Source organism: Felis catus, chromosome B3 (genome assembly GCF_018350175.1).
Source record: "Felis catus isolate Fca126 chromosome B3, F.catus_Fca126_mat1.0, whole genome shotgun sequence".
Taxonomy (NCBI): domain Eukaryota; kingdom Metazoa; phylum Chordata; class Mammalia; order Carnivora; family Felidae; genus Felis; species Felis catus.
Genome location: NC_058373.1, coordinates 91348672 through 91367347, shown reverse-complemented (window position 1 = coordinate 91367347; position 18676 = coordinate 91348672). Strand labels below are relative to the sequence as shown.

General features: G+C 32.1%; 1 long non-coding RNA gene across 2 annotated transcripts in view; it reads right to left on the bottom strand.

Moving 5' to 3' along the window:
- The window catches only part of LOC102900350, a 118348-nt gene that overhangs the window by 73824 nt on the left and 25848 nt on the right, over window positions 1-18676 (bottom strand). Inside the window, exons 1-2 of one of the 2 annotated variants that reach the window (XR_006599554.1) lie at window positions 14180-17986; window positions 6073-6218 (exon numbers count right to left, since the gene is read on the bottom strand). This is a non-coding gene — a long non-coding RNA (uncharacterized LOC102900350). Of the gene's footprint in view, window positions 1-6072; window positions 6219-14179; window positions 17987-18676 lie in introns of those variants that run through there. The other variant, XR_006599553.1, reaches the window with a different exon arrangement.

Below are 18676 nucleotides of genomic sequence, written 5' to 3'. Positions count from 1 at the left end.
TGAAAATCCTAGAAATGAAGTAGAAGCATTTAGCAATTTAGTGCTCAGCCATAGCAAGAGTCTTACACAAAGGGTAAATCTGTCTGTTATCCTAGCACTTATAAAAATTTCATGTAGACCTGAAAGGTTAATATGTAACAAATTTAGGTTAGCTTACCATACTTAATTGCTCATTTCCACTTCTACAAAATATTGCAGTACGTAAAAACTGAAAATCCTATCAAGCACACACTGTTTGAAATATGCTATTGTAATTATAAATATAAATTACATTATTTAAAATATAAAATATATAAATGAAGCTGGAACTTAAAATTTCTGTGTAACACTTTATCATAAAGAATTCATGGTAAGTCCCAATATATAAGATTTGTAGAATAAATGCTCATAAATTTATAGCAGAACCAATTTCCAAACAATATATAGCATTAAAAATTCATCCATTACACTGCAAACATAATGAAGTGACATACTCGTAAATTTACCACTTCTGAGACTATAAATGGAATAGCAGGCATTTCTATAGCCATTTGTGGTTCAGAAGTTACAGCTTTGGTCTTAATTCTGAAGAAGATGTATTCATGTGTAATCCAGAGAAATGTGACTAAGAGGGCTTCACCTTTATTTTGGTAGTTAACTCTCTCCCAGTGATTTCAGAACAGCTTGCCTTAGGTTATAGCAGTTTAATGGAATAGTTGGTCATTTTTACCTTCTACTTGAACTTACAAATGAGAGAATTTAAACATCCCACGTGGGATTTTACTCCAGTTGCCCTCAGAATAAATTCACATTAATAATGATGATCATGATTACCACATTAAAATGAAAATAGGCAAATCTACTGAAATAATTAACATTCTACACTTGTAAGAGGAGACGGTAGTTGAAAGAGCAGAGCCCCAAAATCTGCAATAAGAAGGCAGTACAGGAACATACTGAATTACATTAATATCGTTAAAATCAAGTATTCAATTTCTACATTTCTACATTTAAACAATCACAACTTTTATCAAATGTGAGCCACCTCTGTCACTGAAATTTTTCAGCAGGAGAAAGTTCTGTTGGGAACTTGAACATTTGCACTAATCAGCACTTCTTCTGGCTATCCTTCAAATTCCATCCCAGGCTTTCTGTAAACTCCTATTCAAGATCACAGCATTGCCCTATTCCCTTTTACGTGTTCATGGTTTACTTTTGTCTCTCTCACCCAACTAAACCCTAAATTTGATATGATCAGAGTCATTTTGTCTGTTGTATTCCCTGATGTATTCTTAGTGTTGGAACATTGCCTAGTATACGGTGGGTGTTTGACAGGTATTTATTAAATCAATTGATAAATACATGAAGTAGAAACTGGTGATTAAAGCTTATGAGTCTTTCACCTCATACATTAGATATCAATATTTTATGTTACATTTTTAATGTGAAAAAACCCTCTAACTTTGAACTATGTCATAGGTGCTAATTTTAGGTGAAATTGTAATATGATATATACAACTTGCTAACTGCAATGTCTGTATAGACAAAATATGGTGTGAAAAAAGGACCGACCAAGTGAAGGATTCTAGTAAATGATATTGTCTACTATTTTAAGTTAGCAATAAACTTATAGTTTATACAATTATAATGCTGGTGTTTTGTGATGATTATTTGAATTATGATGATTGGTACATGTACTTATTTTAGAAAAATGATGGTTTAAATATATTGCCCATTTTAAAATCTTCTTAGTCATGTTACTAAATTATAAGAATTTTTTCCAGCTATATAGGCATTTTAAATTCCTTAAATATAAATATAATATGTAGTTTATATATTTATACATATATCCTTATATATGTGTATATATATATACTTACATATACATATATATATATAATATGTAATTTCAGTATAGAAATTTTGCATATATTTTTAGTTAGAATTAATCATGAGGATATGTTTTTGATACTATAGGATAAGCTTTATACTACACTTTACACTAATATATTATACTAATAGTGATAATATATATCTTATAATACATTATACTAATTATTATACATATTACAAATATCTTAAGCTAGAAGGCATTAGTTTTTATATTATTTTTCTAGTTGTGCATTAATAGTGTGTGTATATATATTTTTTATTTTTATATATTGAAAATATGTCCTTTTGATCTTGCCAAATCCTCTCATTAGTTCCAGTAACTTACTTGCAGATTATTTTAAACTCAATAGGAAAAAAAAAAGCAAAACAGAAAGAAATAAGAAAACAATAGAACAAAAAGAAAACCAACAAGATAGTAGATATATACCAAGCCATATCAATAGTCACATTAGATGTAAATAGCAAACAACCCAATAAAATGGGAGATGTTTTTCAAATTGGATACAAAAGCTGCATCCAGATATATTCCGCTTACTAAAACTTAAATATAAATTGATTAAAATTGATTAAAAATAAAAAGATTGGAAAATATAACCTGCTAACATTATTGAAACAAGGACACTGAAGTGGCTATATTAACATCAGAATAACTCATTTCAAAACAAAGAATGTCATAAGGAATGATGATGGTCATTTCCCAATGATAAGGTGGTCAAGTAAGTAAGAAGACATAAATGTCCTAAATATTTATGTACTGAATAACAGAGTATCAATATATATGTAGCAAATCTTATAGCCTATAAAATAATCAGAGTAAACACCACCATTCTATCAATAATAATTAAAACAAAGAGACAGTAAGTCCAGTAAGAATACTGGAGCAGTGTGTGTCATTTTTGTATCATCCATTTTATTCTCTTCATTATAGTCCTAGTTCCCTCTACTTTCTTGAACATTTGTAGACTATTCATGATTACTGTTTTGATTTCCTTTTCCAGATTGTACCGTCAATTAAATATATGTTCATGCTTACTGACTTATTCCTCTCTAGGTCACAAGCCATATTTCACACCTTATTTTTGTGACTCTTAAGTTTTGATAAGATGGTAGACTATGAATTTTACATCGTTGATCCTGAATTTTGTTGTAACTCCTTTAAGTTGTACTGAATTTTGTTTGGAAATAAATCTATAAGATACTTTCCAAACTTGTTTATCATTTTTCTTTAGTGTAGATCAAGAAAGGCTTATAATTTAAGGACAATTTAGCTATCTTACTAAAGACATACCTCTCTTAATGTTTTACCTCATGGCCTGTGCATTTCAATGTCTTTCTCATCTTCCTTATGACAGCATGAACCACTCCCAACTCTCTGAGCTCTGTACTATTCCTTTCTGATGGTCTCTTCCTGGATGTTAGGCACTTTACCCTCATGCACAGATCAATATTTAGGTCAAGACTCTAGGGGATCTCTCTTGAGATTTCTGGAGAATTCCAACTTTGAATCCCTTTCCTCTCCAACACTCTTTCAGCTGAATTTCCAGCTCTTTCTTTTGAAAACTACATCTAAGCAGTAAATAATTATAATCCTAGAGTCTATCATGTTTTCTTCCTTCCTCTGGGAATTTATGGACATTTAATGCCTATTTTCTAATAGATGGCATACATGGTTGACTATATTTTTTCTTGTTCTTCTATTTTTTTAAAGCAGAAGGATAAGTCTATTACTTTGTTCACCATCTTGATCTGAAGTATAAGTCCCTACCTGATGCTACAAAAAAAAAAATTTCCATTGTGAAACTCTATGAATCTTTATCATCTCAAACTGCTATTTGAAGGGTGATCTGACTTTCAAAAGTATAGTAAAATAGCATCTTATATTTTGAATAATCTTTGATATCAAGATATTATTATGGATCTTAATGGGAAATATAATATGTATCTTGAAAATGCAATAGGAATTTTGTCACCCACTTAACCACTAACTGCAATAAACTAAAAGTTCAATTTTCTTTTGTTGTACAAGTGTTATTTAAAAGCATCACTTTCATTAAAAGTTATAATTTATACCTATTTTTTTTAGCTTAGCAAAGGCTTTAAAATAATTTTAAGACTTATTTTAAGAATATTATGAAAAGAAAATTGTCCCTATTTTTTCTGTATGTTAAACAACTGTAATTTATTATTTTTAATTTTTTTAAATTTATTTTTGAGAGAGAGACAGAGTATGAGGGGGGGAGGGGAGAGAGACAGAGAGACACAGAATCTGAAGCAGGCTTCAGGCTCTGAGCTGTCAGCACAGAGCCCAACATGGGGCTTGAACTCATGAGCCATGAGATCGTGACCTGAGCTGAAGCTGGAAGCTTAACCAACTGAGCCACCCAGGCACCCCTAACCAACTGGAATTTACATGAAAATTGTCTTTAATTTTTTGTATCTAGTAAGTCATTTTAGAAGGTATTTAAATTATAATATAATAACTCTGAACCCACAAATTTGACAGCATAGATAAAATGGACCAATTCCTTGAAAGACACAATCTGCCCAAACTCACACAAGGAGACAAAGAACATATGAATAGGTTCCTTTATTTATTTTTTTTAAGTAATCTCTATGCCCCACTTGGGGCTCCAACTCATGACCCGGAGATCAAGGGTCTCATGGTCTACCGACTGAATAGGAACATATCTACTAAATAAGTAAAATTAATAATATTCCCAAACAGAAAGCACCAGAAAGGCCCATATATGTTAACTGGTGAATTCTACCACACGTTAAAGGAAAAAATTATACCAATGCTCTACAAATTTTTCCATTAAATAGAAGCAAAGTGAATACTCTAACTAATCCTATAAAGCCAACATTACCTTAACACCAAAACCAGAAAGAAACAACGCTACAAAGAAAAACTACAGACCATACCTCATGAGTATACATGCAAAAAATCTAAAACAAAATATTAAGAAATGGAATCTTGAAATGTATAAAGATAATTATGCAACATGATCAAGTAGGTGTTATTCCATGTATACAAGGCTAGTTTAAATATTCAAAAATAATGTAAAAAATAACATCAAGAAGCTAAAGAAGAAAAAACACTTGGTTATATTATTAGATTCAGAAAAACTTTTGACAAAATTCAACACTCATTCATGATTAAAACAAAAACAAACCAACAAAAAAATCTTAGCAATCCAGGAATAGAAGCTACATTCCTCACCTTGATAGAAAGAAACAGCTATGAAAAACTACAAAAAACCTCACAGTCAATAGCGAGTAATTGAAATGTTCCCAGCTAAAATCAAGAACAAGGAAAGGTTGTCTCTTCCACTAACCTTATACAACATCAAACTGGCAGTCCTAGATAACGTGACAAAGAAAGGAAATAAAAGGTTTATACATACATATATATATAATATATATATATATATTCATATATATATGTGTGCGTGTATTTCTAATATATGATTTTCATCATAGGCAGAAGATACCTATGAATATATATATATGTATATATATATATATCATTATCTATAATCTATATTTTATCTATAATCATTATTTTATCTCTTTTTTCTCTCTCCTCTCTGGTGATTTTGGAATAATTTAAAGTGTGTGTGTGTGTGTGTGTGTGTGTGTGTGTGTGTGTGTGTATAATAAGAATAAAGAATAAGAAATAAACCTTCCTTTGTTCATAGATATTTTTTGTCTATGATGAAAATCCTAAAGAGGCAGAAACAACAGTGACAAAAATCCCCTTGAACTAATTAACAATTATAGCAAGATTTCAGGGTATATACAAAATACACAGCGTATAGAGGGTACACTATAAATATACATATATATGTATATACACACATATATATGCATAATACCACATATCCTGTGATATGTCAGTTTTTATTATTACGACTGCAAGAGTAAGACTCCATTTACCCAATTTTAGACACAGAGCACAGCCAATCCATGGCTACTACCTGGCTTGCAGCTCTATTTCCATTCCCATCTAGTCCTATGAGACAAAAATCTGTGATCTTTATTATAACTATGTATTTTAAATATTTTAAATACTTACCTGTTTTTTATTTTATTTTAAAGACTATTTTTAGAAGAGTTTTAAGTTCACAAAAAAATTGAAGGGAAGGTAAACATCCTATATGCCCCCTACCCTGACACACACATAGCCTCTGCATTACTTACTGTTGTTTTGAGAGTGGAAAGAGATCTGAAAGTGGATCTGACAGTGTGCTTTAGGTAGTACTATCTGATAATATTGTATTTCAAAACTATTTTCAAACTTTTCTTCTGAGAATTCTGAACATCATCCAAGGTTAATTCACCAATACCTAAAAGTTAAATAGAGTGAAATTATTTATTTTTTTAATTTTTTTTTCTTTTTCAACTTTTTTTTTTTTATTTATTTTTGCGACAGAGAGAGACAGAGCATGAACGGGGGAGGGGCAGAGAGAGAGGGAGACACAGAATCGGAAACAGGCTCCAGGCTCTGAGCCATCAGCCCAGAGCCCGACACAGGGCTCGAACTCACGGACCGCGAGATCGTAACCTGGCTGAAGTCAGACGCTTAACCGACTGCGCCACCCAGGCGCCCCGAGTGAAATTATTTAAATAGTTATGATATGCTTGCTTCTGAGTAGTCTCTTTTTTAAAAGACATTTGTGTTTACCAGTACTATCCCAACACTAATCAAGCAAATATCCTATATCTTCATTAGGTTTTCATTATATTTGTGTTTAAACACTAGTTCTCTATAAATATCTTCCTGTTAACATTATTTCTTTTAAGAAATTCTAAACAACTGACACAAATATTTTTTAAAGAGTGTTAAAATGAGTATCTGTGTTTCTAAGCATGAATATACCTACATCAGAAATAGTTGTAATTCTATGTTCTTCTAAAATATCTCCTGGGATAGATATTTTAAAATCCTCCTTTTGTTTGTCTGACAACTTAAGCACTTAGATTTTGGGAATTGGTAAAGGTTAAAAATAGCTGAATTTATACCCTGCTTACTCTAAAAGGATATAGTTGATTCCTGGGTAAGGCTATGTCTTACAGGTAGGTAAATTAGTTGTCATAAAAGTGGCAGGGATAATCTAATCATAAGCCAGGAACAAGTAGCAATGATCTAAGGAAAACGCCCTTCTCTATTTGGAGCAATTGAAAAATTACTTCTGCTTTCTCATGTTAAAGTCAACATTCCCTTGGTTCCTGATTCAGTTGATGGGGAGACAAGAGTCATAACATGAAATAAGGAGGTAAATTTTGATTAGGTAAATTATAGTAAGTCTCCTGTGAAAAAGAGTGTAAATAGAAGTAAGGAATAATTGTTGAAATAAAACCCCCATTAAAAATTAATTGTACAATCTTCCAATTAACCTAGGAAGCAAACAAAATTTAAATGTATTTATATTAACCTGCAAACTATTCAAAAAGTAAATGTCATAGAAATAATTACCAATCCATTTATTAGGTGGCACTTACATTAGAAATGAATAAGAATATCAAAACAGTCATATGAATATATATATATGTATATGTATATATATATGGTATGTATGCATGAGTGTGTAATCAAACATAAAAACAATGTTTAATAAACACATTCTATATTTGGTTGTCTATATGCTTAAATGTGAAGAAGAAAGAGTAGAAGGGGTATTATGTTTGAAATTTAGTAAAGGAGATGTACACGTTAAAAAAAATTGAACCAGAAATTATGAGAAGAAAACATGGAAACCCAGGTGGTATTTCTATGAGAAAAAAATGCCTGCAGTGACAGATGATTTTTTTCCTTTTTTAAATCTCTGCTTTTTCACATATGGTCACATACACATCACATGTGTATTATATTGATCTATAAATATACACTGAAACACAAATACATGCAAATTACAGCAGCAGTGTACCAGGTACAAATCATTTCACATAACACCATTTCACAACAAATCATATCACATAAAACACTATTCCAGAAATATTGTCATCATTAAACAACTCAGAAGTATATATAAAGCAATGGTATCTGCATATAATGAGGATAAATACACTAGATATATTTAGTGTCCTTCCAGAGCTACCCTTTCCTATCCTATCCTTTTCCAGGTTACCTTAACTGTACAGATCACATCAATGAGTGTACATGCCCCATGACTTCCTGTTGGGTTCAGAAAATGAGGAATCATGGCAGAGGTTTAGAGAGATTGAGGAGAAAGAGGTCAAAGTATATAGTTTTCTGATTCTCACCATTTGAGCCTGTCTTGTGTATGCTGCTTCGCTTCACAGAAGATCACTGCTCTTCCCAAGTTGGTGCGTTTTACAGAAGTATCTTATCTTTTGAATTTTGAGCCATTCCCTCCTAACTTTTGGACCCAAAAATGATGATAGTTATACTAACACCAATCTGAGTTTGAGAACTATTCACTATGATTCTCCTCCAACCAAACTTGTGAAATTATTTTTCGTAAATAAATCATGAGTTAATAAAATTTGTACATGCTGCTTTCCATTGGAACTTGAATGATACAAAGAGAAAATAAAGTTGATCATTCCCATGCTTTGACCAATGCAAACAGGGAGAATGTAAAAACTTAAATAGAAAATACTTCTGAGTATGCACATAAGCATCTGCAAATCATTTTGTTCTATAAAAATACATATTAAAAAGAAAGAACAGGAAGCATGCTGCCAACTATCATTAAGATGATTTCTAAGCAGAATATCCTATAGGTATCCCTGATTCTCATACTTAATTTTCAATGTAGTTTACAACCTGCTGAGGAAATTCTAAGGATGCCCACGTCCATTACATAGATTCTAGTTTAGCAGCTGAAGGGTGGTTCATGAAACTGCATTTTAAATATTACCACAGGTGATTATACTACAACTGCTCCAAGTACCAGAATTTGAATAACATACGTAGACATCCATTAAATATTTTTTTTAAAAAAAACAAAACAAAATAATAGATAACAATGTAAAACTCTTAGATACTTATTACAGGCTGGAATATTTCACTACATGCTTGGGAACTTTTGCCCAACTACTCTTGCCTTCTTTATAAAATGATATAAACGAAAGGCTACAACAGAATGGTTCAGGACATGTTTCTAAAGAAAGGTGTCTTTCTCTGGTCAAAAACAAAGTGTGTTTGATTTTATATATGGCTTATCCTGTTTCTATGGCTTATGAGGGAGCACCATAGCCAAGATACAATAGAATTATTTATTGGGAGATTTTTGATTACTGATTCAATTTCTTTGCTGGTTATGGGTCTGTTCAAATTTTCTATTTCTGTCTGTTTTGGTTTGGGTAGTTTGTATGTTTCTAGGAATTAATCCATTTCTTCCAGATTGCCCAATTTGTTGGCAGGTGATTTTTCATAATGCTATAATTTTATTTCTTCTGTGGTGTTGGTTGTGATCTCTTTCATTGTGCTTTTATTTATTTGGATATACTGTCTCCTTTCTTTGTGATAAGTTTGGCTAGGGGGTTATAAATTTTATTAATTTTTTCAAAGAACCAGCTCTTGGTTTGGTTGATCTGTTCTATTGTTTTTACTTTGTTTCCATATCATTTATTTCTGCTCTAATCTTTGTTTCCCTCTTTCTGCTGGCTGTAGACTTTATTTGCCGTTCCTTTTCTACCTGTTTTAGGTGTAAGGTTAGGTTTTGTATTTGAGACTTTTCTTGCTTCTTTAGACAGTCCTGTATTACTGTATACTTCCCTCTTATGGCTACCTTTGCTGCATCCCAATGGCTCTGGACCGTAGTGTTTTCATTTTCGTTTGCTTCCATGTATTTTTTTATTTCTCTTTTAATTTCTTGGTTAATCCATTTGTTTATTAGTAGGATGTTCTTTAACTTCCATGTATTTGTGTTCTTTCCAAATTTTTTCTTGTAATTGACTTCAAGTGTCATAGCATTTTGGTCTGAAAATATGCATGGTATGATTCCCATCTTTTTTTTTTTTTTTTAACTTGTTGAGGGCTCATTTCTGACCCAGTATGTGATATATTCTGGAGAATGTCCCATGTTCACTTGAAAATAATGTGTATTCTGCTGCTTTAGGATGAAACATTCTGAATATATATGTTGAGTTCATCCTACCCAGTATGTCATTCAAAGTCATTGTTTCCTTTTTGATTTTCTGTCCATTGCTGTAAGTGGACGTCAAAATCCCTTACTATTACTGTAGTATTATCAATAACCTCAGTATGGAGCCCAACACGGTGGATCTCACAACCCTGGGATCAGGACCTGAGCCAAAATGATGAATCAGATATTCAACCAACTAAGCCACCCAGGTGCCCCAGTATTTTTATATTAAATTTTAAATCAATTAAAAAATGTAAAATATGTCCTAGGAATAATAACTGTTAAGTTATTGATTTAGTGCTCTAGACAGATTTTTTTTTCTAACAAATATATGTAAAATGGTTTTCCAAATAAATAATTCATCAATGTGACACAAAAAATTCTGCATATTATCATTGTTGTGTATATTACAGTTTGACAGACATTAAAACAACTGTATAATATTTCAGATATTATTGATCTATAACTTTGTGAGTTTATTAGATTCTTAAAAATTTACTATTTCTTGTATAACAATTTTCAATGATAAATAGCACAATAATACCCTTGATGACTAAATGTCATGAGAGATGCAACTTGCAACTCTCCTTCAAATGGAGTTGTTTTCAAAATTTAACTTTAAAAAATGGATTGGAGTTGTCTGTCATAACATGATTAATGAAAAGTCAGTCGCGATGAATGAAATATCAAAGAAAGAAAGATCTATCAATATAAAGCGTAAGCTTCTATTGAGCAGACCTGATCACATTACTTGAATATCTGGGAGAACTAAGGACATGTTTTAACTCCATGCCTTTTACCCATTCCAAAATATCTAAATATGTGATTTAATGGAATTTACCCTCACCTCCTTTCGTTATTTCATTCTAAACATATGAGTACAGAAAACATTGATAAACCCTTGTGTTATTTCCTGATCAAATACTTACGTATATTTTTCAAATTAATATTACACTTGTATTTACATACTTTTATATAACATTGCAAAACTACAAATTAAAGTTTTTTCATAAAAGCAATTCTTAATTATCTTCTTTTAGGATAAATAATAAACATAAATACAACTTTCTTGGCTAAATATTTCTACATGTCATATTTAAAAAATGCCTGGTATCTATACATACGATTTTTATTCAGGCTAAAGACTTACATGGGCTATTAACTCAGCTAGAATATATTCTTTTGTTCTTAAATTGTTTTATTTAGAAATAGTTTTGATTATTGTGATTACTAATAAAAGGCAAAATTTACTGAATGCTAATAGTATGCTCTGTATACCCTAATAACTTATATTATCTCACTTGAACTTCATGGCTAACTCTGATATAATTGTTATAAGAAAGACATGATAATTTGCCTGTACTTAGAAATATCTTAGTAACAATACCTATCAAAAGTTCAGAAATAACAGAAGTAAACCAGTGAAACAAGGAAGTAGTAATTTTTAAAAGTTTACTGTGTCCATACCAAAAATACAGTTCGCAAACAAAGAGCACTCAAAATAAACACAGTATGAAGCTCTTGGGTAAACTGTTATAAAGCAGCATATAGCGAGGAGACAGGAACTGTTTATTCTTCACAATGATTAGTTATAAATGACCGAGAACTGGTTAGTGATTACCTTGGGTCAATTTTGGGGAACTGTGTAAGTTTACTTGTGAATTCCAGAGTCATAAGCAAGAAATGACCCAGGTCAAGTTAGTCTTGCAAAATAAGCAAAAATAAGCTTTGTTTGTATGTCTAAACTCTCTTTGTCTGCTCAGAGAATTTTCAAGACAATCTCTTTTTTTTTATCTTAACCCAAAATTTGAACTCTGATATGACTATGTATTTTAGTGGAATATATTTAGAAGTATTCATTTTGAATCATTTACAAAGTCAGGCAGAACTAGGAAGTGTACTGTATTAAAATGTTCTCTATTTCTCTGAAATACATGAAATTCAAAAGCATTCAATTATTGTATTTACACAAAGATATATATGTAGAATAATATATTAACTGGAATGTACCCATTGCGCATAAGAACCGGTGACCTACATCTTTTCATGTATCTGTTGGCTATATGTATATCTTCTTTGGAGTAATGTGGAAAACAATATGAAGGTTCTTCAAAACTTAAAAATAAAATTACCATATAATTCAGTAATTCTACTACTGCTATTTACCTGAAGAGAAAGGAAACAGTGCTTTGGAAAGATATATGTACCCCTATGGTTATTGCAGCATTATTTACAATGGCAAGATATGGGAGCAAACCAAGTGTCCATCCATAAATGAATGGAAAGAAGTTATGGTGACATGGTGTATACACACACACACACACAAATTAAAAAAAAAAAATGAGACACTGCCACTTGCAACAACATGGATGGGCCTAGAGGGTACAATGCTAAGTGACATTAAGTCAGAGAAAGACAAACACCATGTGACTTCACTTGTATTTAGAATTTAACAAAACAAATGAACAAAACAAAACAAAAAAACCACAGAAAAAAAAAACCCCGGACACTTAAATACAAAGAACAAATTGGTGTTTGCCATATGGGAGATAGTTGGTAGAGGGTAAGTGAAACAGATAAAGGTAATTAAGAGTATACCTGTCTTGAAGCACACTGAGAAATGTATATAAATGTTAAATCATTATGTTGTACACCTGTAACTAATATAGCAATGTATTTTAATTGCCTTTCAATAGAAAAATAAAAAAAAGGGGGAGAAATAAAATATGAAATAAAAATAAAATAAAACATAAAAGCTTAGGTTGCTTCAAAAGTGAATTTCATTTCAGTTTCTAACCTGTTTACAGCAACTCTTTTCCTCAAATTACTAATTATCACCCCACCTCCATCAGGAGGGAGTACCTACCAAACATGTTTTTATAGATAATAACAGGAGTTTTCCCTTTATCTAAATTGAATCAAGCTCCTCTTCCATGAATTTGCTCTCCTGAGTCAGCCATAGGCTGCCAATATGCTTGGAGTTTATACTAATTCTTCAATGTTCAGAGTATAATTTTTTTTTATTATAAGCTTCAGGAAACGTGTCTATGTCTTGCAAAATTATCATTGCAGATGATAAGATGCATTTCAGGCAAAGTGAGTGCTTTAAGGTAAATAAAAGCATATGAGTAAAAGACATCTAATGATTTGGAATACTGCAAATAAAACCGAAAAGAGGAAGAAGCAAATCCTAAAAGCCTCGGTTGCCAGATACTGAACATTTTGTGCCAGCATTTGGAAATTCTAATTTGGGGTTATCTACAGGCTGTGCTACAGTTCTTGCCAGCCAGAGGGATCTAGCCAGGGGAACGGGCCATAATGTGAATAGCACATCCTTATTGGGACCAGGGTCTAGACAGAAATTTCCATCCAACTTTTTAACTAATCAGTGAAAATTTTTGGAAAATGTGTTTAAGATTATTTGGACAAACACATGAGATCTGTTAACCAACATACTTTTTTTTTTAACAGAATTAATTTTGAAATTCAGTATAGACTTAATCCCCCATTACATCTTCCCACGAAATATAAAATTACAACGTGATGAGTTCTCAGACTGAGATATTCAGTACCATCAAGAATATTCTAGAGTAGACAAAGAGTGATACACACTATTACTGAATGACAATAACAAGTCAGGTGTTGTACTGAAATTTTTATCTGCACTTATTACCTATCAATATATATAATAATCTCAAAAATTAGATTACTTCTAGGAAGCTCAAAATCAAACATGTGTCTTAGTTTCACTAACATGGTCTTCATGTATAAAAATTATCTAGTTTAATCCTGCTTCTCCACATATATATTCTCTGGCCTTGAATTTTTGTTTCTACTACATGTACTCGTGATTGACACTCACAAAAATTGCTGTACCAAAATTATGTACTGGAGAAATGAGTATTCTGGATTATTCAGTAAATTGCTAAAGGCCACACATGAAAACAATATAATTTTACTCCAAATCCAGGTACTTTTGACTAAAGACGTTTTTCTTATCTTTTTACAATTAATTAGATAAAACTATTATTTTAATTTTAGCTATTTTTTAATGTTTATTTTTGAGAGCGAGCGAGCAAGCCAGCAAGCACAAGAAGGGGAGGAGCAGACAGAAGAGATGGGAGACACAGAATCTGAAGCAGGCTCTAGGCTTGAGATATTAGCACAGAGCCCAAGACAGGCCTTTAACTCACCAACCACGAGAACATGACCTGAGCTGAAGTCGGACACTTGACTGACTGAGCCACCTTGGTGCCAAGGTTTAGCTATTTTTATGCCCTGAGCTAACAGAAATTTGATTCTAATTCATTGTAATCATAAGCAGAAGACAGGGGTGATAGCTTTTTTTTTTTTTTATAATTGGTCCTAAAACTAATGTAGGTACTGATTCTCCACCATCCAGAGAATACCTCTCTGAATAAAACCTTGAATTTGACTGAAAACATTTAAATAAAAAATAACAAAATAACAACTTTTATATTTACTTCTCAGAAGAAAAAAAGACTCATCAGGCAGGCTTGCTAACCACAGGGAGGTTGGCACCTGAGAAGGTCCAATGAGGTGAGGTTAGATTGAACTGGGGTGTGAAGTGATAAAAAGGGATATTGTCAGAGGAGTGAAGGTGTACTGTAGTTTAGAAGGAATCCCCAAGTTCATATCATTGGCATACCCTAAGAGATAAGAACCAAGGTGACAATGAAATTCAGAGGAAACAAACAGGTCAGGAAATACGATTTGAATGAAATCAATTAATGTATCACTGATGGCACTGATGTGTTATATATCAAAAGCATGCTACACATATGAGTGGATTATTGTAGACTCACCTAGGAATAGACTCTACACCTGTTCCTGAACCCAAGGCTTGATGTAACTTGGCCTCTGCTACCTTTCCAAACACATTTCTACCATGGCCTTCCTAGCTCATCACATGCTATGGTTACTGGATTTTTTTTTCCCGTTCTTTTAATATGTCCCATCCCTGCTTTCTAGTCTTTTTATTTTCTGTAAACCCTACCTAGATGCTTGTGCTCTCAGATATTTGTATTGTTTATTTCTTCTTGTTATTTAGATTTTAGTTCAAAATTTATGCATTGTAGAAGTGTCTTCCTTATCATCATATTCAATTCCTGTCACTACTTAGTTCCACAGATACTTTACTCTACATTACCAATAGCACCTAACGTTCTCAGAAATAGTATTTTTATTTTATTTCTTTCTGTTTATTGTTGTTTCTCCTTCAAGAATATAAGCTACATGAAGGGGTTGCCTGTCATGTTAACCACTCTATTTCAGAATGCTAAAACTGCCTAACATATAAGTAGGAAAAGATAAATATTTTAGTACATGAATTCTTATTAGTCAATCTTCATTAAATTCTTCTGTAGAAACAAGCAACTCCCGAATCTCAGTGGCTGACACGTAAAGTTATTTCTTGCTTTTATGTTTGCTTTGAGCCAGCTGCCAACATGCCCCAAAAGTCTTTTCTTGGACACAGGATAAAGGAATCATCCTCAGCTGGGTCATGCAATTGTTGTGGCAGAGGGAAAAAAGGTAATGGAAAAGAATGCAATGATACTGAAAGTACATCATTTCAGCTTGCATTCTGTCGTCCCAGCATGTCATATGGCCAAGGCTGATTTCAATAGGAGTTGAGGCAATTCACACGGTAGTGGTCAGAATTGTATGATCCTGGTAACCTGTTAGAGCTGCAGGTTGATTAGTATGGACTACACTGGAACACGCCTTTGTGTCTACGGAGAGGGGGCCAGATAACTGTGAACACTAATTCAATCTATCATAGTATTAGAATGGATCGAGAGGAGGCAGAGTAAAAAGTCACAGAGAACATTAGTTTTTGAGTGAGGCTGAGTGAATTTTAGGAAAAGTTAACTGTGACTAAACTGTCAAACACAACTAACATCCTGGTCTGGCCTCACTAACATCAGAAACTCCTTCTAAATATATGTATTTCATGAAACTAAGGTATCATCTACTCTAAGACAATGCCATTATTTTATGTACCCCTATGGGGGGGGGAGCTAATGCAATAGACACCAGGTTAAGAAGCATTTAGCAGAGAAAATGAGACTCGCAATAGGTAATCAACAAATATGTTAGTAAATATTTATTAACAACTGAAGCTTCTAATACTTTTCCAGAAGCTAAACATATTTACTGATAATAGAGAAGATTGGCCCTGCAAATTAAAAGATTAAATAAATTTATGGGAGCATATTTAATCACTTAAATTAAAATTCTTATGTTAATTTTGATCTATGCGTAATTAGTGTTTCCAAGAAAATATTATCCATGTGTCAACTGGACAGGTATTGATACTTCCATTTGAGAAAAACACTGGGAATCTAGATAGAAAATCTGATTCTTATCATCATTCTTACTAACAAGCAACACTACTTCACAAATAAAGGTTGGCCTCAGTGTGTTTCAGTTTCATATTCCATAATCTATGCAAGGAAGTACCAAATAACATTTCATATAAAAATAAAAAAAGGGAAAGGACTGGCTGATAAAATGCTGGAAGCTAGACAATTTCTATAAAAATACTCATGTATTAAAATAAGAAAATGTATTAAAATTAAATGTATTAAAATTAAAATAAGAAATCATATATATGAGTCTCATGATTATTGGGTATGTTAATCTTAGGGACTGGGACAAACTGGTAGATTGGGATCTGACAGAAATAATCAGCTTTACACACTTAGTTGAGTTGCACAGTATCAGCTAAAAAGTGTTTAAAGACACTATATGATTATTATGATATATATTGTGCCATGAGAGTTACTTCTAGTAGATCTGGAGTTGCACTAAGCCATTTTACTGAAATAATGGATGTACCTGTGACATCAACTCCTCATCAAGGCATCACCCTTTCCATTAATTGTTACCTTATAACCATTTGTATAAAGATTGGTTTAAGTTTGTCAACATAGTTTATTGATAACAGGGATTGAGGATTTATAGGTGCCTCTGTGAGATATATAAGAAGGTGCTGACACTGGGGCAAACTACATAGTAAAATCAAGCCTACGTGATCTACAGGATATAAGAAATCTGAGCCTCTACTCTATACTGGACTCCCTGCTTTCATGGGGTTCCATGTATGTATGAGATGGTGGTCTTGACCCAAAAGAGAAAGCACATCATGGTGCCCCTCCAAGGGATGGTTGGAGACTATACTCAGATTCTCTGAACTCTTGGTGTGAAATAGCTTTTCAATGTGATTACTGTTCTTTCTTAAGAAACAAGTTGCTATGTAGTATAATTTCCTTGTAACAAACCACAGATTTGTAAAAATTATTATTTTGGTCCTATGAGTCTTTTGTGTAGCAACTGAGCCCTGCCCAACTGCCACCATTAATACGTACGTATGCACTCTCTAGATGACAATAAAGGAAAAAAACAACTCATGAGATAATATACCTAGGACCCTGGAACAGAAAGAAAATATGGATGATATTCTCAAAATAGTTAGAGCTTGCTTCTTGGGAGACAAAGAGAGTGTCCAGAGATGGCAGGGCACAAGCAAGAGTTTGGAGCCAAATTAACCATAGTTGGATATCAGTTCTGAAATTTTTCTCTTAGTAATCCTAACCAAGGATCTTAAACACTTCAAGGCTGATATGTAAAAGGAAGGAAAGCTTCCCCATCATGCTCCTACATTTTTAAGTATTAGTAAAAAACTATACACATATCTAGCTGTTTATCCATATAAATTTTTGTCTATCTAAATTTACATCTATGCATCTCTAAATCTTATTTTGATATATCTAGACTTATAATCCCCTGCATTTGATTGATCAATATAAAAAAATAAACAAAGCAAAACCATTGCCCTTGAAATTAAAATATTTAAACTATTTGATATCCCTGGAAGCTTCATCTCACTAAATAAAATTCTTGACAAATTATGGCCAAATTTGATGCTTGTCCTTTTATAGATTCTAGATAGTGGCTAAGGAGAATTTGTACATTAATTAAAAAACAATGAGAAAGACATTTAAATAAGGAAACAAATATACAAACAAATGGAATGAAAGAAAATATATATCATTAAATACTGAAATATATAATCTCCACTTTTTCAAATAAACTTTAAACTTCAAAAATGTATATGATCACCTGAGGAGTGACACAAAATCAAGTGTTAATGCAATATCCATCTGATTTGGAAAGCATGGAACATAAATTATTTTTCCAATAAATACATGTTTGATACCTGTCCATTATTTTGTTAATAATAAATTCATAATATGGAAGTAATCAGGACAGGACAGGGGTATATAAATATAAATCAGAGCTATACCATACACTGGGGGTTCATGAGAGAATTGGGACAATATTCATGTACACTGATAATTCATGTAATATTAACAAAGTAGAGTTAAAATGTTTCACGTATTTCAACGTAAAATAAATTACTATAGCCCTGGACATCCTGGAAAGTGACAGTCAAGAAATTATATCGAAGCCTTAAAATTTTATGACAATTTGGACTTACACAGAGGTGGGGAGATGATATTAAATTTAGAATAAGAGGTGCAAGAAAATTATGAGCATGGGGAAAAAGGAGATTAATATTTCTTTTGTTTTTCTTTTAAATCTTACCTGCTGTTTGAAGCCTCTTTTTTAATTAATTTATTTACTTATTTATTTTTTGAGCCAAT